This window comes from Canis lupus, chromosome 20 (assembly GCF_003254725.2).
Source record: "Canis lupus dingo isolate Sandy chromosome 20, ASM325472v2, whole genome shotgun sequence".
In the NCBI taxonomy this organism is placed as follows: Eukaryota; Metazoa; Chordata; class Mammalia; order Carnivora; family Canidae; genus Canis; species Canis lupus.
Window position 1 is genome coordinate 43,319,736 of NC_064262.1, and position 22,743 is coordinate 43,342,478.

Here is a 22,743-nt window from a genome sequence, read left to right on the forward strand (position 1 = left end):
TTTGTTGACTTTTTAGATTTGGGGTCCTCCCTCTGAATACCTTATAGTTCTTGAGTGTTTATGAGAAAACCCATTTGGAGTGGCTAACACAACAATTATACTTGGACACAGAAACAGAGCTTGGGATTAAGCTTTTAATCTGTTCATTACAGGGGAGAAAAAAAAATCTTTTCTATTGCTGCAAATCTTCTTAGGCCTTGTGATTGCTTCTAGAAAAAGATAATCCTATTTGAAGAAATACTGAATGTATAAAACAGTACAGATGGTCCCCGACATACGATGGTTCTACTTATGATTTTTTGACTTTCAATGGTGAGAAAGTGATATGCATTCAGGAGAAACTGTACTTTGAATTTTGAATTTTGATCTTTTCCCAGGCTAGTGCTATGTGGTCTGATCCTTCTCTCATGATGCTGGGCAGGGGCAGAGAGCACAACTGCCAGTCAGTCCCGGGATCACAAGGGTGAACAATCAATAAATACACTTACAGGGATCCCTGGGTGGCGCAGCGGTTTGGCGCCTGCCTTTGGCCCAGGGCGCGATCCTGGAGATCCAGGATCGAATCCCACGTCGGGCTCCGGGTGCATGGAGCCTGCTTCTCCCTCTGCCTGTGTCTCAGCCTCTCTCCTCTCTCTGTGTGACTATCATAAATAAATAAAAATTAAAAAAAAAAAAAAAAAATACACTTACAATCATTCTGTTTTTCATTTTCAAGACACTATTCAATAAATTATGTGAGATATTCAGTAGTATATTAACAAATAGGCTTGGTGTTGGATGATTTTTTTTCCAACTGTAGGCTAATATAAGTATTCTGAGAATGTTTCAATTAGGCAAGCCTAAACTGTGATGTTCAGTAGGTTAGGTGCATTAAATGCATTTTCGATTTGCAGTACTTTCTACATGTGGTGGGTTTATCAAGACATAATAACACCACAGTAAGTCAAGGAAAAGCTGTATTGAGTTAAATTTGACCTGAATATATTCAGAATGTGTTATTGCTTGTCTAAGAGTGGTCTACAGGTAACGTGAATTTATTTGCAAATGCATAAAGTGTATCTTGCTTATCTGTAGATGATATCTGCAACTTTAATAAATAAATGTTAATAAGATCTTACAGTTCCTACACCTCTGCCATTAATTTGGCATTTAGTCACCATCTTTTGGCATCTCTATATTCTTGTAAAGTAGTCTTGACTTTATATGCATATGTCTTCTCCTAAGTAGACAATAAACTAAATCAATGATCATACTTCTCCCATCCTTGACCAGTAGTATAGTTTTATACACACAGAACACAAGTTGTATGTTACTCCCTAAGATCTAGATTAGTGTTTTTCATCCCAACTTATACAGCAGACAAATAGAGACATCATAGACCTCAGTTTCCTACTCTGCCCAATTTATGGGGCATACAGATACTGTTTGTAAAGAATTAAGAAACTCTGGGCACATGAAGGGAGGTTGGGAAGTGGTGGGCTGATATTAATGGTAACAGTAATGTAACTGCTCCTCAGTGTCCTGTAATGGCTAGAAGGGCTTACTGGCAGTAGCCTTCCAGTGGTTGATAACAAACACACCCCAAGTAGAGAAGGTGGTGCCAAACATATCTATATTTTTTCTACTAGTCACCTTTCAGACCAACCAGAATATGTGTCTGAGAAGCAAGCACCTGGAGTCGTTCTTTCTAGTCTCTTCTCTCCTCCCTCCTCATTCCCTGTAACCAACCCCCCCCCTTTTTTTAATTTCATGACCCTCCCTCCACCTACAGAGTGTCTAAATCTCAAAAACAAATCACCTTTTCTCTTCCTAATATTGGCTGCCTTTTGTAGCAGAACTTCATGTTCTTCTGCTGAATGACCTCTCTCCTACCAGTGTGCAACATAAAAATAATAAAGGGAGCTGAGGGGCTAAAAATCCTGGTCAGCTGAACAATAACAACAAAATCTCCATGACCAGAAGGAGCAGCAGCAGTATCACTCATCAGCATCACCATCCACCATCACCATAATCCATCAGCATCACTATCATCATCACAATCCATCAGTATCACCATAAGCATCACCCATCACCCTCAGTATCACCACCATCATCATCCATCAGCATCAGTATCACCATCACTGTCAGTGGCAGCAGCAGCATCCAAATTCTCTATGTGAAGCCCAAGGTGAAAGGAGGACAGGAGGAAAGAAAGAAAGAGAAGCTGAGTTCAAGTGCCTGTCAAGAGAAAGAGAAGGAAGATAAAAAGAAGAGAAGGAACAGAAGGAGAGGCAGAAGATCAAAAGGAGAAAGAGAAGATGACTGAGGAGGAGGAGGAGTAGAGGAATATAGAAGGGAAGAGGTATGGGACAGGCAATGAGACATTGTCCCCAGCCCTCAGCTCAGGGTAGGGAAATGCTATTTCTTGTACACAAAGGGTTGAAAAGAGAGGATGATCACCAAGATGCAATTTCTCAGTTAACTGGACTGTTCTGTTTAAATTAGGACCACCCTGGCCCCAGAAAGAGGAGGATGATGATAGGAGCCCTCAGTTACAGGACCCTGGTACTGCATACCAAACTGGGTGGCAGAAAACAAACTGTTGTACCTCTCTAATCCCCAGGCTCTTCATCTCTAAAGGGGACAGGCACAGTACCTACCTCATAGACTTGTTGTAGGGCTTAAATAAGAGAATGCACGTAAAGCAGTTGGCACAGCTCCTGGCACAATGTAATGGTGGCCCTTGGTACTGTATGTGGGACTTCCTCTCCCAGGAGCTCAGGGTGGGGCAGGCAAGGCAAGCTGGCTAGTGTGTCCATCCAGTAGATCTACAGGCTGATGACAAATTGCAAAGAGGTATGTATTCTATACTTTTCTTTAGTTCAGTTCCCACAGCATCTACAAGGTATGAGACAGGATTAGTTGAACCTCTGCTTCTCATATATGTATGTGCATAGGACTCACCCAGTTATGAGAAAGTCTGGGGCAGGCCTGAGATTCTGCATTTCTAACAGGCTCCCAGGAGATACTGATGCTGCCAGCCCATGGCCTGCCTTGTGAGTAGCAAAGAGCTAACTGATGGCCCTGGTGTCACACAGTCAGTTGTAACATAAAAGTGATGCAGGGATAAAGACAAGATACATGACCACTGATGTGCTCCCCAATCCCTACTTATTCTGTTAAATTTGGGAGCAAAACCCCATCTGAATGAGTGGGAAGCTTGGATAATAGAACCTTAATAAGATGAAAGGAATGGAGGAAGGAGAGAAAGAAGTAAAATGGAATGAAAACGCTTCAAAGGCCATATAGTAAAAAGATAAATGAACAGAATTTTGCCAAATAGAAATTGGTCCTATTGGACTTACTTATAAATACATTCAAATTATTTGAAATTAGTCAACTGTTGGTCAAATGGAGACTGCCAAAGTACCTTGGGAAAGATTTTTAAGAGTGTTAACATCTCTCCATCTGAGTCTTGCTTACACATTAAATATGCTTAGCAGCTCCAAAGGCAAAGACTAATCCCTATCAAAATAATCACGTTTCCTTCTGAATTGAACTAACCACAAATGAACAACTCAATTCAACCCACCAAACAATGTCTGAACATCCTGTATATACAGCACCATCTTCAGTCCTGCAAAAAAGGGAAAAAGATACCAAATGCATATTCTCAGGAGCTCAGGGCTGATGGTGGAGACAGACAATTGAAACTCTTCTCTTCCATAATCTATGATGGTGGTAAGAATGGGGACTATGGAACACAGAGGAGGGACACATCTCTCAGCCTGGAGAGGAAGGAGAGAGCATGCAGGGGGTAGAGAGAGATCAGGAAAGACATCCTGGAGGAAGTGGTTAGAGTGCTATCCTCTTTGTGTAATTGTAAAACAATCTTCTGGATGTCCATTCTTCACAACCCCAAAACCACATGTAGGAAGATGGTTAGATGCCCGGCCAGAAAAGCAGTCTCTGAAGTTCTCTGGCTTCCACCGTCTGGAAGAGCTGGCTGGGAAGTCTTCAGTTCCTTGGCTCTTTGACCATTCCTATCTCCCATCGCCAGTAGGGGGCAGAACCAGCAGCCCTGAGTAAAAAGAAGTCTCCAGGAATTGCACTGAAATTGCAATTAGCATCTCATTAGCATCCTTTGACAGCAGAAAAGGCAGAAATAATTCATTGGTTCTGCTCTAGAATATCAAATGGAGTGGTCCAAACTCTCCTGCAGAAAGGGCAAGCCTAAGGAGCTAGGGGAAGGTTGAAATGCGGCATCAGCTCTTACCCTGGATAGTCTTCCCTCATGGGCCCACAGGGCCACTCTCATGGAAGAGAAAAAGTGATGCATCACTTTCCCTTCACCCAAGGAGACCCTCTGAAAAAAAGGGAAACTGCCCAGGGTGACCCACTTTCGAAACAATAAAGATTCATTTTCAGGAAGCTCACAATAAGCCTAGATCAGCCTCTTCCGAGGCTCCCATCCGGCAAAAGATCCATGCCAAATTATGAGAAGTTTTGCAATTCAGAGACTTTAAAAGCATTGTCTGACAAAGGGTTTTCCCAAAAATTATTGACCACGGAATCATTTTTTTTTTTAATTGCTGAGGACTTATTAGCTTTCATCAAACACTTGTGTTCCATGAAGCTGAGCTGCAGTGAGTCCAAAGGCTATCTGTTCACAGAATTTCTTCTTGCTCAGGTGGGGTCAGTCTTTGTTCTATCAAGGCTTTCAACTGACTGGACAAGGCCCACCCACATTATGGAGGGGGAATCCACATTAGTGAAAGTTTACTGATTGTTGATTTCATCCAAAAAGCACTTTCAGAGAGGCATACAAAATAATATTTGGCCAACTACCTGGGCACCCATGACCCAATCAAGTGGACACATAACATTAACCATCCCAGTGACCAGTCTGGTATCATGTCACTCCATATAGTGCAGCAAAGGAGCCCACCTGGGGCTGGAGGAGCTGAAACCTTCCTAACTGGCTCACTCATGCAGCAGGTGAGTTAGTGCTGGCTATGGGCTGGTTGCTCAGCTAGATCTGTTGGTGTGGAGATGGGGGACTGGGTTTCTCTCTCTCTGGGCTTCTCCATGAGGTTGCCTGGACTTTCTCCAGCAAGATGACTGACTTCAGGAGCAGGTGTTCCAGGACATATTATAACCCACCCTCAAACTACATTTCTGAAATGTACAAAATACCCTCCAAAGTCACATCCCTCTACCACCCCTGGCTTGAGGACCAGGGTCTCATCATCTAAATGAGGCTCAGATATGGATATGTCTTCTCAGGTACACTTCAAAGATAGACACAGAACTTTCTGCCCACTGAGAAGTGGGGTGTATGTCCCCTTCCCGGGAATCTGGGGAGCTCCATTGATCTGGTTGAGAAACAGAAGATGGAAAAGTAACACCATACCTGCTTCTAGGTCTGGGCCTTAAAGAGATTGGTGCTTCCTACTTTCTCTTGGAGCTTGCTCTGGGCCCTAAACCACCATGAAGTCCAATAACCATGAGACCACAGTGCTGGAGCAGCCCCATGTAGATAGATGTTCCAGTCAGTAGTCACTACTGAGCCCAGCCTTCCAGCCCGTTCCCCACAAGGCTCCAGACATGTGAGTAACACCATCTTGGACCCTTTAGACCAGTCCGGACACCAGAAGCATACCACTGAGTAACCTTCATGAGTTATGTCTGCCTAGATTCCTGACCCACAAAATTACATATTAAAATAATTGTTGTTTTAAACCACAGCAAATAGATAATAGGAACAAACAGTATTTTAACTTTTTTTTTTAGTTCATTAGTTTATAAACTCTTGGCTTTGTGTTTAATAGCAGAAACCTCTTTTCCAATAAAATTTCACACAGAACCCTAGTATATAAAGAGATCTAAGAAAGCTACTTTGCCTAAGTAACAGTGGGGGACTTGAACTCCTTCAACCTTCTTATCTCTGCCCTGTGGCTAAGGCACCTCTGGAAACATGTAGAAACCTCAGGACACAATCAAAGACTGCAAATCCAGTCCTACTCTTTGTTCTATAAAGACCATATTTGAGGTTCAAGGACTAAATGGCTTGCTTTATGTAAGCACTTCTCAAAATGCGGTTCCCAGATCATCAGTAGCATCAGCACCATCTGGAAATTTATTAGAAATGCAAAATCTCCAGCAATATTCCAGATCTACCAAATCAGAAACTCTGGGGTGGGGCCCAGCACCCCATGTTTTAACAAGCTCTGCAGGGGATTCTTTCACAACCTGTGGTTGAAGAACCACTGTTCTATATCACAGAGTGAGGTGATTACCAAGCACATATTTTGACTTGATCAAGACCTGGGTTTGAATCCAGCATGCTTCTTAGATTTGTGACTTAGGCAAGTTGCTTAGTGTCTCAGCTTCAATTTCCTTCTCTGGAAAGAGAAGGAAGTAGTAACTATTGGTGACACCCTCTGATGGTCCCAACCATCTTGGGTGATGGAAACAAAGAGAGGACTATAACAGCCAGGTAGATATGGTGACTGAGCCCAGCTGGAAGAGGGAGTGGCTGCCATTTCCTGAGTCAGGGTTCTGGGGTTTTCTTCTAAGTATTCTTGATTAATTCCAACAGGGCAAGGGAGGCAATGAGGATATGCAAACACTGAGATTTAATTTACACTGACCAGCTTCACTAGAATTTCGTAAAAGCCTCCAGTGCATAGATTTGGGCCCACTATGGTCGTGCCCCCGCCTGCGGCCCCAGCCCAGGAGCCCTTTGCCCCTCCCAGCTCCTCCCTGGACCACCCTGCACACAGGATGAAACAAGCCAGACTACCACTGGTTCCGCCTCTAATGACTTCATCTGCCTATTTTTTCCTACTTTCTTGCAATAATGTCAATACAAGAAGGAGGAGGTTGTCAGGGCAACCCAGAGTGGAGGTGGGAAGTCCATCGTTGACCTAAACTTTAAGTCTATTTAGTTAAACACCCACTGAGTTCTTGGCTGCCCTGTTTCCTGGTAGCAAGAATGTAAAAATTCCACATTTTCTGTTTTTCTCTTTTCTCTCCCTCTAATAATCTCTACCTCTCCCCTGCCTCTCTCCACTCTCTGCAGAGTTGGCCTGACCTGTGTACATTCTCCTGGATTTACTAGCTTTAACTCCTTCTGTTTCTATGAGCTAACATTGATACCTTTTTCTCCCTGACTCAATAGTTCAAGACCCTCCAATACCCCATCTGATTAGTATTGTTCACCCCACACCATCCGGGGCAGGAATTACATGAGGCTGAGCATGAGGAGGGCTGAGAGCAGGTGGCAGACACACGAAGTCAGGGCAGGTGGTGTTACTGTCTTATTAATTCCCATCTCCCTGGCCTGCATTTTCTCTATTACAAAACCAGAATGTTGGTCTCAGAGTAGCCATAATTGTGTTACAATACCATTTAAAATGATAAAGAAAAGTCTGGAGAGGGAAAAAAACAGAGCACAGGCAGAGATTATGTCTAGGAAATGAGATAATAATTTTTTATATTTTTCTGTACTTCCTGAATTTAAAAAAAATGAGTATATGTTAATTTTTAACTTTCTTTTTAAAATAATTGTAGATTTACAGGAAGTTGCAAAAATAGTACAGAGAAGTCCCATGTGCCCTCTACCCAGACATGTATTACTTTATAATAAAAAATGAAGATATTAAAAAAATACTCCTGTATATACAAGAACCAATTGAGAGTTCCCAATGGCCAAATCTGAGATAATTTGAGCAACAAACAATCATAGTAAAGGATTATAAACCATAGGAAGAAAGAAAACATACACAAATCCATATTGATATAAGTAAATGCTTGAATAAGAGACAATTCTTCTTTACAGAATTCCAATTAATAAATGTAGAAGGAATGATAGAAATAGAAAATCAACAATAAGCAAACAGCATAGTAATAACTGTCATCTAAAAGCATCATCAATGGCTGCTAAAATTTATGGGCAAAAAAAATGAGAAACAGGATAATTCCATAGTCTCAAGATAATTATTCATTACAAAGGGAAAAACAGAAACTAAGCAGACACTCACCATCTTACCCAAGGGATCAAAGTCAGTATTACCAGTAATGACATGTTGATATCATGCATCCCTGATATGATTCACAAAATCACTTCTGGTATTCTTGTCCAAAATCCATTACCTCAACCTAATCAGAAGAAAACCTCAGACAAACCCAAATTGAAGAACATTCTATAAAATGCTTGACTAGTAAGTACTCTTCAGAAGTGGCAAGGTCAGGGACGCCTGGGTGGCTCAGTGGTTGAGCACCTGCCTTTGGCTCAGAGCATGATCCCAGGGTCCTGGAATCGAGTCCTGTATTGGGCTCTCCATGGGGAGCCTACTTCTCCCTCTGCCTGTGTCTCTGCCTCCTTTTCTCATGAGTAAACAAAATCTTAAAAAATAAATAAATAAATTTAAAAAGATTAAAAAAAAAAAAAGAAGTGGCAAGGTCATAAAAGACAAGGCAAGCTGAGAAACTGCCCCAGATTAAAGAAGGTTAAGGAGACATAAAAACGAAATGCTCTGTGGGGATTCTGGATTGGATTATGAACTAGTCAAAGGAGATTAGTGGAAAAACTGAGTGTACCAGTTAGGATTCTTATATTTAGGCAACAGAAATGAACACTGGTTAAACAAGATCTATCAGGAAAGCATCAGGGCTGGAAGGAGGACACCAGATTTGAACCTAAACAGACTGGCCCCAGAGGTATAGCTCCTAACCACTACATTTTCCTTACTTTTGACAAATAAACCTTTAAGGAGACATTGTGTTCCAGACACCAGAGATACAAAATTGAGCAAAGACTCAGTCCCTAAATATAATTACAACCATATTGGTATCCCCAGTCCTGAACAGAGTATCAGACTCCTGAAAGATGCTTAATACATGGCAATTGATTGACTCAATGAACCAATGTGGTAGCTAGCCTCCAAGGTGGCCCCCAATGATCCCCACTTTCTTTTACCCCTTGGGTAGTTCCCTCTTATGTTTTGGTCCCAATATGGTAGAAGTGATGGTGTACGATTTCTGAGGCTTGATCATAAAAAACATTGTGGCCTCAATCTCCTTTACCAGGATCAGTTGCTCTGGGGTAACCAGCTGCCAAGTCGTGGACATTGGAATAGTCCAGGTTCAATAGTGAAAAACTGACACCTTCCACCAACAGCCCTGTGGAAAGAGCCATTTTGGAAGCAGATCCTTGAGTCCCAGTCAAACCTGCAGATGACTAAGTGCTGGCTGGCATCTCGGCATCAGCATCACAAGAGACCTCAAGCCAAAACCATCTAGCCAAGTTGCTTCTGATTTCCTGACCTACCAAAACTTTGTGATAATAATTATTGTTGTTTTAGATAACTAAGTATTGGGACAATTTGTTACCCAGCAACAGATAATATAATCAGTGAATAAATGAATGTCAGACCTACACTTTCCCTCTTGGGTCCCATGCTTACCACCGCAGCTTTGACAATATTTGATTGTCATGCCTGCATCACCTAGATGCTCTGAGAACAAAGATGTTCCTTCTTCTCTGGATCCCCTGGCCTGGTGCCATACCTGACATTTAGAAGTTGCTCAAGGGTCCCAGGATCAAGTCCCGCATCAGGCTCCTAGCATGGAGCCTGCTTCTCCCTCTGCCTGTATCTCTGCCTCTCTCTCTCTCTGTCTCTCATGAATAAATAGAAGTTTCTCAGTAAATATTTATTGAATGAATGAGTGCAAAGAGACAAATGGAGTCCTGAACCCATCTTTATCCAGAATTATTCAGCAGTCCTAAAAGTATTGCCACTGGGGGAGGAAGAAAAGGAATAGATTTTGAATCAGAGCCATGAAATCAGTAGGGTTTTTTTCTCCTGGCTTTCAATCATCAATATTTTTCAAAGGTATTTGATACAGAAGCAAAAGTATTTAGTAAAAAGATCAACACCCTTCCACTACCCACTTGCGTTGGGGATTGGCCAGCCCCTCCTTTCAAGCCACAAATGTATAAAATGACCCTTTGCAGGTCACCTCACTGGGCTGGCTTGTCACTGTTTTGCAAATACCACAATGCAGGGAAATTGATTATATTTAAAATATGCTTCTTTTCATCTACTAAAATAACAAGCAGCCACTAAAAAGCCATATTAATCAATATGTTAAATATGGCATGTTCAGTGGGAAAAACAAGAATGAAATTCCATGTGCATCACAAAGACTATATTAAGACACCTCTTCAGATCTTCTTGACCCTGCCTGTCTCTTAGAGTAGGCAGTGCTGGGGTGACCAGTTCTACGTAGACTCTGGCCATCTTCTCAGAGCTGCAACCTGACATCATGTGCCCGTGGCTCTTGCCCTTCACCCTGGCCAAGGGAAATATGCTTCTTCCCTCCCCCCACCTATGGCAGGTCTTCATATGGCTCCTCAGACGGTTCTGAGTCCAGCACTCAGTGGTGGCCAATTCCATAATACAGTGCCAACCCCCCACCCCCACCACCACCACCGATTCCTCATCACCACTCCCTGGAATTTCATACCTCAATCAAATACTTGCACAGAAACCTTCGTCTCAGACTCTGCTTTCTGGGGAACAAGACCAAGACAAGTATCACAATGCTAGAATCAAATGTATTTATAGGGACAGAAGCTGCAAGGAAAAGCCCCAATGTGATGGTAGTGGTTATGTTGGGGGTGGGGGGAATAGGAGTGATTTTTTTCCCCCTATTTTAAACTTTTTTTTAAATGAAGCTTTACTAAAAAAAAAAAAAACAAAAAAAAAAACCATGAAGCTTTACTTCTATAATGAAGAAACTCACGTTTAAAAAATCATTTCCATTTTAAAAGTCATTGTCAGAAATAGTCCTGAACTAGATAGAAAAACTGAGGTAATGTCATTTGGAAACCTCTGCTCAGAGGCTCATTGTCTTCCTTAAGGGGCAGGGGTGAGGGTGAGGCCCCGGGAAAGCACACAGCTGTGTGTGGGGCATGCCAGGAGCAGAGGCCATCGGCCTGAATGCTGCTAAGGAGAATCCACCCTCTCTGCCCTGTTGGTTTCTGAGTTTGCATGGAGTGATTCTATGCATTTTGACCAGCTCTAATTTGGCATTTTCTTTTCTTTTTAAAAAAATTTTATTAACGAGAAAGACAGAGAGGCAAAGACATAGGCAGAGGGAGAAGTGGGCTCCCTGCTGGGAGCCTGATGCAGGACTCAATTCCAGGACCCCAGGATCACGAACGACCCCAGCCAAAGGCAGACGCTCAACCACTGAGCCACCCAGGTGCCCCTGGCATTTTCTTCTACTTAAAAGGTCTCTATGAATATTGACAGATTTGAACATCCCAGAAACCTCTGAGGCCCTTCTTTGAGAAAAGCTCTTTAAATCCTGTGGGGTCTCCTTACCCTACTTAGTCAATGACCAAGGTTCAGGTGGGGGTCCCAGGGGAAATGGGGTAGGAGATGGGGGTTCTGGTGGAGGACAACCTATGGGTTCCTATGGGCAGGAACAGTCAAGGTAACATCTCTGGATAGGAAGAAAAGCATTGGAACCAGAGGAGGACAGGGTCAACAGAAGGAAGGTCACAAGCAGGATAAGCAGGGATGTCCCCTCGGAGCTGGTCTGGAGTCTTAGAGCCCTCCATCTCGAGACTGATCCTGGTAGATGACAGAGTTGGGGCTGTTAACTTCGAAAAGGGGAACAGAAATCTAGAAATTTCAACCCCTAAATCTCTTTGTTGGCTGCATTTTCTAGTGATGTTTCCAGAGTCACCCAGATGGTTGGTTCTACTTTTCATGCACTGATTTGGGAAATGTTCCAGAGAATCCCTGGCATTCTGGAAAGCCAGATCACAGGGCTTGGAGTAGTATGCTGGGTATTTGCTAAGCTTCTCTGCACTTCAGGGGATCAATTAGACCCTCTAGGCAATGAAATGTCAGACTCCGAAAAGGGTCCCCCAGGGCCTATCTTGTGCCTACAGCACCTCCCTACCCTCATACACACAGTGACCCTGAGGTTGCCCTGCTTGCATCTGGGCTTTTAGAGTTTTCAAATATATTTTCACAGTGCCCTGGAGGTGGCTGGGGTAGTGATCCACATTATCACTCCCATTTTACAGAGGAAGAAGCAGAGGTCAGAGGCCAGGGATTAGGAACACAATAACATGTGACAGAGCTAGAACCTGGGTCAAGCCTTCTGGCCTTAATATTGAGTGGTCTCTCCGTTATACCCCAGGCCAGTAGTTCATAAGCTTCTCGTTCTAAGGACTCCCTTACACTTTTAAAAATTACTGAAGATCCCAGGGTGCCTGGGTGTCTCAGTCAGTTAGCATCCAACTCCTGGTTTTGGCTCAGGTCGTGATCTCATGGGTCATGGGATTGAGCCCTGCTCCTGCTGGCTAGCATGCTCTCGCTCTCTCCCCTTAAAATAAACAAATCTTTTAAAAAATTATTGAAGATCAAAGAGCTTATGTAAGCCCCATGAGAACAGGGACAGGGAGGATCACCCTTTTCTCAACTTTGTGTGTTCACCCACTCCCAATTGTATCCACACGCAGTAGGTGGTCAATTCTTGCAGCAGGATGAGACAGAGGATGGAAAGGGAAGAAGGAAAGATCATACCAGGTCCAATGTCACTGTGTTGTTATCCACGCTACCATCTCACCAGTGCCTCCTCTGGATGCGTCCATTTGCCATAAGCACCTGCCCCTTCCAGAATGTGGACAGTAGTAACCAATAGCTAGAGCCTGCAGACCGTCATCATCATCATCACAGAGCGGGTACACATATGGAGCACTTAGTGTGTACCAGGCACTGTCCTCTCACTATACATGGATGGCATTTACTCAACAAGAGCAACCCTATTTCTCAGCTGGTATGATTGTTATTTTTAAAATAGCTGGCATATACGATTATATTAGTTTCAGGTGTGCTACCTAGGGACTCAACAATTCTATGCATTATGAAATTCAGCTTGTTTTATTTTCACAGATGAGGAAGCTAAGGCACGGAGAGGCTAAATAACCCATCCACAGTCACAAAATTAGTAAATACTGGAACTAGGGTCTGCTCCAGGCTCTGCCAACCTAACAACTGCTTGATGCTGCCTCTCACAGTGAGAAAAGGAATCTGGAAGGAGCTACCATAAGATAGGAGCACGTGAATGGAGAAGTTGGGGGAAATGGCCAGGGCAGCAGCCTCTTCAATTACGTGCAAATATTCCCAAGTTCAGCGGTATACGGGTAAATGTTTAACAATCTACTCTCTGGAGGGGCAGGGGTTGATGAGTAAGCATTTGCCCATTTCCGTGGTATAAATGTTCTCTTACCAGGATACATTTCAAGAGAACAGTGGTTTAACACCAATTCACAATTCACATATTTAAGAATGTGCTCTTGGGAACCACTAGGAGCCTGCTCCCAACACACCACTGTACACACTGGTCCAGCAACCCATTTAGCCCCTTAGGCATCCAGCAACCCACAAGACACTAACTGAACAACTGCCATGACTATTAGTAATCTCCTTAAACAAATGACAACACTGATTTTCTCAGGGCTACAAGGCTGGAATGAAACGGAGCAAGGGCTCAAATTCGAGTCTCTAGACCCACCACTGGTCAGTATCATGACCACGAGCCACACAGGACTACTAACACTAGACATGTGGCTGGTCCAAGCTGAGAGGGCACTGAAAGGATAAAATACACACCAGCTTTTGAAGACTTTGTTGGAAGAAAAAAGAATGTAAGGGATCTCATATATTTGTACGTTAACTGGATGTTGAAATGAGAATATTTGGGATAGGTTGGGTTAAATAAAATATATTATTGAAATTAATTTTACTTTCTAACGTGGCTGCCAGAAAATTTAAAGTTAAATATCTAGCTCACATTACGTTTCTACTAGCATGACTCTAGACCTCTGGTCTGGTGCTTCCTCCCAAAGCACCAGGGACTTTTTATAGTCAGGGATGCCCAAATCCCTGCAGGGTTTTGTGTGCAGGAATGCATGTGTACCTGCACACACATACACAATCCCACCTGTGCACAGGACCATTTCCACTCCCTGCTCCCTCCTCCCAAACACTCACCACTCACCTCTCAGAGTCCCCTCAGCTGCTGTAAAGGTCTGTCTGCAGAGCACCCACCTGAGGATTTCACACCCCCCCCCAAACTTGACGAACATGCTGCCTGGACCACCTACTGGGGGTTCCCCCCACGCACACTCAGTATTGTGCGGTCTGGCTGAGCAGTGTGCAGGTGGCACCTCTCTCACCAGCCTTTGTTTCTTTGAAGAGCTCTTCCAAGGAATGGGCATTTACTGGGGCTGCAATATTACTGCCCTTGGGTAACAGGAGCAACAGCTCGGGTGTTCAAGATGAAAGTAGCTTCTGTTCCCACTCTGTTTCTCCCCAGCCTTCTTCTTTCTGAATCTTCCAGGTCGAACTTTTCAGAAGCTTTTCAGGAGCCTACTGCTGCCAACTTCTCAGAGAATTTGCACACCTTTGTGTGTGTGTGTGTGTGTGTGTATGTGTGAGAGGAAAGCAGGAAAACAAGCATGTTTTCTGCCAGCCTCCCCTCCGCCTCATCCACAAGCACACTTGTTCAGCATGCTGCTGGCTGGGCTCTGGCCTCGCTACACTGGTTCCCTAATTTTTAGGACTCGAGCTTTTTCAAGTCCACAGCTGTTGGGCATCTCTGAAGGGTTTTGCCTTTTCTCTTTCTGTAAGCATAAAAAAAAAAAAAAAACCCACAAAACAGACCTTTGGGCTCAGGTGATGTTAATCTGACAATTACATGGAGGTAATTATCCAAATGCAGACTCTGGGTCTATAAACAGACACCGCCACAGACCCCACTGTGGCCCAGCAGGACCCTGTTTCCAGAGGTCTCAGCAACCCGTCACAACAGCCAGTGAGGGTTTATAAAGACTCATCACAAAACACAGGTAGGCTCTGGAGATACAGCTTTCCTGCTTACAATCGCTTAATTAGGTGGAATATTGCCTGCTGGATTCCAATCAGATGAGCTTGGGTAGGCGCATCTGACTACACAAGGCTCTGGGCTGATGGGGGCAGGGCACTGACTGAAGATTCTAGAACCTGTGGTATGAGAGGATGAGGCCAGTGTGGCAGAAGTGAGGCACACCTGTGTCACACTACCCTTACTTAGCTTTGAGCCCCGCACATGTGGCTGTCCCTCTGGGCCTTAGTTCCATGCTCAGCAGAATAAGGTGGTGGTGAGTCGGCTTCCTGCAGCTTCCGCAGGATGGGGGCTGCAAGTAGCTGAAAACCCCAATTCAAGGCGTTTTCTCATTTGTTACTTCACATAACAAGAGGCAAGAGACAATCAGCATTCGAGGATTCCATGTCATCAGAAGCCCAGGTAGCTCCTCTGCTGGTTGTACTGCTTAGGGACACCTTGCGACCATGCAAGCAGCCATTCCAGGTGTCACATCCCAACCCATACTGCTCAGAGCCGAGAGAGCCCACCTCTCTTGCAGTCTTTCCCAAAGGCTCCTCCCAGAAGCCACCCCTCTGCCATCTCATTAGAGGAACAGGGTCGCATGCTCACTCCTGAGCCAATCATTGGTAAGGGACAGGGGAGGACCGAGATTAGTTTAGAATGCGTCTGGGGTTACTGAGTCGCCTTTCTTTGGGTCGGTGGTAGGAGGGTAACACCTGAGAAACACCGAGGTTCTCTTTACAAGGAAGGTTATGGGGGTGGGGGTGTCAGGTGGGAAGCCTACAGTGTCTGCGACAGGTACTACTTACATTGAAATGAAAACTGGGCAGGTCTGGTCTTGTCCAACCTCTCTCCTTTTTGTCCTTTTTACCCCTCTATTCTAGTTATATTGCAGGGAACATAAACCAAATCAACTTAACTTTCCTTTTTTAAGGAATTTATCAGCTTATATGAACTAAAATGTTGAAGGGGAGATTTGAGCTAGAGCCAGCTCCATCCAGGAGATGGAATGGTATCATGAAGAAAGGCTGGATCTTTCCCTCATCCTCCTCATTGCCAGCTCAGTGTCAGCTTATTTCCCAGGCAATCTCTCTCTCTCTCTCTCCCTCTCTCTCTCTCTCTCTCTCTCTCCTCAACAGATAGAGCCTTTGACACCCAGTGGTGTACATGGCCCTCAGTAGCTTTCCCAGAGCCCTAAGGAGAGTGTTCTGTGGAACATCCTAAGTAGAAGCCACATTTCAGGAAATTAAGTCTAACCATAAGTAGGCTGGTTTGGAGAGAGAATAGAGACAGGAAGACCAGATGGAAGTGGGAATTGACAGGAAGCTGAGTGGGGGCCTCGATGGTGATGGTGGTGGTGGTGATGGTGACAGTGGTGGTGTTTGTGGTGATGACTGATTCTCTGCCTGGTCCTTCCATGCAAAGAGTCTTGGTCCAAACCTTAATCATGACATTCAAGGCCTGACCCCAGCTTACTTCTCTGACTAGCTCTCTTGGAGCTGATCAGCACAAACCCCTATCTGTTTTTAGGCAGATCATGAGAACACACCTGATGAAGCCTTAGTTCCCCTTCTGTCACCCTTCCCTGCCTGTCTGCTCAACTGCACCTTCAAACAACCTTCAGGGTGCAAGCTCACCCCCTACAGCTCACCCCTTCCTGACACAACCCCTATAAAAATTTCCTCCTTCCTTGAACAGAGGCATTATCCTTTACTGTCCACTCCTGGAATCTCATTTGTCTTTTCCATCGCATCGCCACCAGAGCCAGCCCACCTGAAGACTTGGCATTTCCATCCCCAGGAAGGATTCTCTCCTGAAGCAGTTTACAGAATTCCAGGGATTCAGTAGGAAGTGACTCTGATTGACAGTTCAGCTCTGACCTTGTGTTCCAGTGTGATAATGGGGTTCCTAACTTGTGACCTGCAACAATGACATCCAACATCTCCAAGCACTAAGTGCTTCATTCGTGTTATTTCATAGGAAAAGCAACTATCCATTGGCCAATGTGAGCCTCAGTTTTCACATCAGGATTTTTCCTATCTTAAAGGTGCAACTGAGGCACAGAGAGAAGTTAAGTAACCTATCCCCCAATCAAAGGAAGGAACACAGACTCCACCTCTTGAGGAGGAAGTGGCAAACTTCTGGAACAGCAGGTGGAACCAGAACTATTGGTGGAACCATTTTTAGAAAATATGGTCTACCACATCTTGCTCGTTTTTTTAAAAGAATTTATTTATTTATTTATTTATTTATTTATTTATTTATTTATTTATTTGATTTATGAGAGAGGGCACGTGCAAGCAGGGAAGAGGGACAGAGGGAGAGGGAATCTGGAGCTGATGCCCCACTGAGGGCAGAGCCCAACACAGGGCTCTGGATCCCACGACCCTGAGATCATGACCTGAGCCAAAGCCAAGTCAGATGCTTAACCGACTGAGTCACCCTGGTGCCCCCATACACACACTCTTTGCTCTCTTTTTTAGAATAACTTTTTAGTTCTAAATAATTTTAGAATTGTTGCAAAGAAAGATTTTCACATGCCCTCCATCCCGGTCCCTCTACTGTTAACATCTTAAGTAACTGGGAGGTGTTTATCATGGCACTTTTAGGCATTAGGTCTCCTTAAGTTTCGATCTGTGCAGTTTCTTGGTTTATCTTTCATGACCATGTTGCTTTTGAAGAGCACTGGGTCAGGTGTACACGCTCACTTTGATAAATATCACTCTCACATCATGCTTCAATGCTGTATGAAATTTAAAAATAAAATCCTAGGACCATTGCAAAAAGTAATAAGGAAAGCTTGTTTAGAGTGGAGTCAGGAGGCCGGCAGGAGGAGCTCTCACAGCCTACGGTTCATCTTCAGTTGCAGACCCAACTGGAAGAGACACACCTTGCAAATTAATACTACTGTAGCTACTACTTTAATAAGGAGTAAGAAAGGTTTCCTACTCCCCCGGCAACAGCCTAGCCAATGAGAGACTGTTACAACTCAGCCAATGAGAAGCCACTCTGCTTGGAATCCCAGTTTCCTCCCATAGACTTTTTGTTTAGAATTGCCCTTCCTGTCTCCTCCCTTTTCTCTATAAGAGTGTTCATTTCCTTTGTTCTCCAGACTTGCCTATGGGTTTGCCATAGTTTGCTTGCAGGGGATTGCAATTCTTTGCTATTCCCAAATAAACTCATTTTTTGCTGGCAAAATAACTAGCAGCTTTATTTTTAATTAGCACCACAAACTAGCTACTGCGTTGTATGCTTTTCCCACCATACATGACCCATGACCATATGGAGCTTGTGATTTCCTCACCCCAGGATATGAGCCTCTTTCTTATCTGGAAAACTATCCATTGGCCAATGTGAGCCTCAGTTTTCACATCTGATAGTAAAAGAGGTACAGGGTAGATTAGATGAACTTGAACCTCTGCCTCAGCTTTAAAAGTTGATTCCAGGAGCACCTGGCTGGCTCAGTCAGAAAAGCATGCAACTCTTGATCTTGAGGTTGTAAGTTTGAGCCCCACATTAGGTATAGAGATTACTTAATAAAAACTTTAAAATAATAATAAAAATAAAATGAGATACCATTTCTTAAATTTCATTAACTTAAAATGTATTTCTTGAACCTTATTGGTCAAATTTCTGCCTTAATTCTAAGGCAATGAAACAAATTAAATCAGTCCCTTTTAAAGTCTGAAACCTAAATTGCCTCTGTCTCTGGACACTCCCCTTACCCCTTCATCACCCCTCCAGACCCAAGGCTCTGGGAGGGCAGGGGTGAGCCTCAGGACTCCTCATACCCCAGAACTCAGAGCATTTCTGGTGGATGAATGCAATCCCTTGCAGATGGACTGCTCATGTGCCTCCATGCTGCTCTGCTGCTATTACAAGTTCACTAGCCCCTATAACTTCCAAGTACATTTTTTTCCTCCCAAACAACATGGTTAAGTCCTCCAGGGGAGCAACCTGAAATACTATTTCCTTTGTGTCTTCCCACGCCATGCCTACTTTTTCCACCTTAGGAGGCAGTCAAGAAATGTTGTAGAAAAAAAAAAAAAAGAAATGTTGTAGAATGATCCACTCACTCCTTGAGCATCAGCATAACTGGCTCCGGGCACATACTATGGATGAAATTGCCATTTATTTATTTGACAAGTTTTTACTGAACATCTAATGTATGCCAGGGTCTTCTCTAGGTGCTAAGCCCTATTTTCTTTGGAATAGGATGGCCAGTCTGTCAGATAAGATAATGTTTGAGCTTTACTCTGAAAACCTCCTACCAGCTGATGGCCAAAGGTACCATAAAGATAAAATGAGGTACACATGATACCAAAGCAATGTGTATCTGGGCTTAAGATGTTTTATCCTGACAAAATACCTTATTGGCTTTGCTTCATTTTGTTGGTTGGTCTCAGGTTATTGCATTTTCGTTTTGTTTTTGACTCAAGTGGCCTATTCATGAAGAAAAGCCGGGATGCAAGAACAGCATAGAAATAAAACGTAATCAAGGTAAAATTAGATGTTTGGGTTTAGATTCCACCTCCTGTAGAGTATGATGATGAGGCCTAGTGATGGGAGGTAGGGCTTGGAGGCTCACTGCAGGACCAACCTGGCTTAGATTTGCTCACTCTCCTCTGCCTTCCTTGAAACCTAAGGCTGTGATCTGGAAGTCACTAGACAGCAGGAGGCCCCCAGTTCTTCTGGAACCTAGCCCTTCTTCCAGTCTGGCACCCCTTGCTCAAATGACCTGCCAACCACACTCTGAAACAGGCCACCCTCCCTTACGTCCTGGATGCATCTGGACAAACCACAGTTCTGAATTCTCCATCCTGGAGACACTCTCATTTCACTTGCCTCTCTGTTGAAGACAGAAACCATCTTCCTTTCAAATGGGATCCAAGAATTTAAGGGAAAAAAAATCTATTGAACTTTGTAACTTCCTTTGGTCTCTTGATAAGACAGATTTGGCTTTTAATTCTTTCAAAATGAGAAATTTGCCTTGTTCTGCAAGATCAGAGATTGGAGGAGTTTCTCCTTTTTTCTCCCTTTCTTTTTTCCTTTTTTAAGCCCCAGGGGCACTGACAACTGTCTAGGGAGTGGCACCTGCTCAGAACTCCCCAGCATGGTACCAGCTCTCCCAGGAGCACAATTCAAGAACGGCCAACATGGGGCACCTGGATGGCTCAGTTAACTAAGCATCTGCCTTCAGCTCAGGTCGTGATCCTGGGGTCCTGGGATCAAGCCCTGCATCTAGGCTCCCTGCTCAGTGGGAAGTTGGCTTCTCCCTCCTCCAACCCCTCCCCTTGCCTCTGGTCCTGTTCCTGCTTCAGCTCCTCTCTCTCCCTCTCAAATAAAAACAAAAATACAAGCTTTAAATTTAAAAAAAGAAAAAAAAAAGGTAGCCAACATGAGCTCCCCATTGCCGGGTTCCAGCACCATGTCATCAGGCAACTTCAGGAGGTGCCATTCCCATCCTCACCCATGATGGGGCAAAGCTGAGCCTGACAGATAAGAGGAGGGCCCCCTCTTAATGGACCCACGAAGGCCTGGGTTGTTTAATGGAAGGAGCCAGCAGTGATCCTGCCTCTAAATTGCCACATGAGCTTGAGCAGGTTGCCGAGGCTCTCAGATCTCTGTGTCAGCTGTAACGTATGAGGCTGTGTCGGATTGGACATGCTGGTCCTTATTCCTCGGACCGATGCTGACATGGCAGGAGGCCACTATGCTCAGGATCCCGGGTTGACAAGACTCGGCTGGCCCCATAATAAAACATATATAAAGTGCTCTTCTCTCCCCACACACCAAGAAGCAGGACACTGCTTGGTCTTGTTTTCTGTGGCAGTAGCTGCTGAGAGAATACTTTGCAGGACAAAGGAATGAATGAAGAAGCCGAAGAGTGTCCAGGAGAAAATCCACCTGTCTGCTTGCTGGCTATCTGTTCCTCTCTCTTTTGGGGAACTCTCTCTTGCAGGTGCTCTGGAGGGTTAAGGGGCCAGCAAATGTCCCTAAAAGACAGAGAGTGGGCCCAGTGCCAAACCTGGGAGAAGGCAAGAAAGGCTCCACTTAAGGCGTGACTGCCCTGAAGAGACCTTCCACTCCTCTCTGCTGTCCAGATCCCCACAGCTGCCTGCTTCTGTCTTCCTGAGACCCAGATGTTCAGCTCTGTCTTCAGTGCTGTGTCCCCTCACATCCTTCCACCAATTGCAGCTTGCATTTAAGTTAGCCAGAGTCAGATTCTGTTGCTCTCAACCAAGGGATTCTAACTGTAACGAACATTTCATTTATTCTCTCCCTCTCTTGTAACCTTGTCAAAACAAACAAAAACAAACCAAGGAGAATGGGAGGAAGGAAATGAAAGAATGGATAGGGTGACATTAGTGGGGTTCTTAAAAAGATTTTATTTATTTATTTGAGAGACACAGAGAGAGAAAGCATGAACAGGGGGATGGGTAGGAGAGGAAGACGCAGACTCCCCTCTGAGCAGGTAGCCCAATGCGGGGCTCAATCCCAGGACCCCAGGACCATGACCTGAGCCAAAGGCAGCCGCCTAACGGACTGAGCCACTCAGGTGCCCCAATATTAGTGTTTTTAAGATTTGTTTTAGAACCCTTTCTCTGATTATATCAAAGGTGGTCTACCCGAGATAAATGAAATGGAGCTCCTGGTTTCTCTCAGATGTAACCCACAGCTGGTAACCAGGTTCTGCCTCCTGAAAAGCAGTCAAGGGTGTTGGATATATTTCCCATCTAGTCTGGTGCAGGGGTACAGGGAGCTACCGTTGCCCCTGGATCCTGCCTTCTCAGATCCACAAATTTCAGCCACCACTTCCTCTGTTAATACTCACACGTGAGAAAGTTCGGTTTCCTTGGGGGAGTGGGAGTTGGGAGAGAGAGGGAGTAACAGCAGCATTTAGGGAACACAACCTGTGCTTCAGGTGGTGTTTCATGTATGTTTTAGTAACACACCAAACCCACAAGGTGGCTTCTGTTACTATCATTTTGCAGATGAAGAAACTCAAGAGACCAAGACACTGGCTGGAAGGCTCGGAAGTACCAGTGCAGAGCTGGGATTTGAACAGAGCTCTCTTGTGACCTAATACAAGGAGACACTCATTAGGGCTCTGATCTGGGGTACACGGTATACCTCTCTCTGCACATCTGTACCACCAGCAATCCCTAGCAATCCCTGCCCCACTCCTTGTCACCCCCCCCAACCCACTGCATTTTTTCCTGTGGGTCCTTTGCTCTGTTACCTTAAATCCTTCTGTTTCCATCAATGCAGGCCTGTGCTAAAGTACTGAGTGAAAGAGCAAGGAATATCTGGAAGGAGTACAGGTTAAAGGCTAAGAATACAGGGTCTGTCATCAGATGGCCTGGGCAGATCCCAACTCTACTGCTCACCAGCTGTGAGCAAGTCACACAACCTCTCTGTTCCTCATTTTCCTAACTTGGGAAATAGGAGATAATATTACCTACCACAGTAGGAACAATAGCGGCCCCAAAGGTGTTCATATCCTAATCCCTTAATCTCTAGAATGTGTGAATATTACATTATATTGCAAAGGGAAAGTAATCAGTTGCCTTTAAAATAAACAGTATTCTGGGTTGCCCAGGTGGGCCCAATATAATCACAAAGCCCTTTAAATGCAGAAGAGGGAGGCAGGAAAGTCAATGTCACAGTGAGAAGGACTTGCATTGGTGGCTTTGAGGATGGAAGGGGCCATGAGCCTAGGAACAAAGGCAGCTTCTAGAAGTTGAAAAAGGCAAGAAAATTAATTCTCGGCAAAGCCGCCAGAAAAGAACACGGCCCAGAAGACAC

General features: G+C 44.4%; 1 protein-coding gene across 3 annotated transcripts in view; it reads right to left on the reverse strand.

The window, feature by feature from the left end:
* LARS2 (leucyl-tRNA synthetase 2, mitochondrial) overlaps nucleotides 1-22,743 on the reverse strand; it is a 189,139-nt gene that overhangs the window by 162,884 nt on the left and 3,512 nt on the right. The window contains exon 2 of one of the 3 annotated variants that reach the window (XM_035702736.2): nucleotides 2,640-2,814. The exons of the other annotated variants lie outside the window; for them this stretch is intronic. The gene's annotated coding sequence lies outside the window, so the exon portion shown is untranslated. The remainder of the gene's footprint in view (nucleotides 1-2,639; nucleotides 2,815-22,743) is intronic. 3 annotated transcript variants of the gene reach the window in all.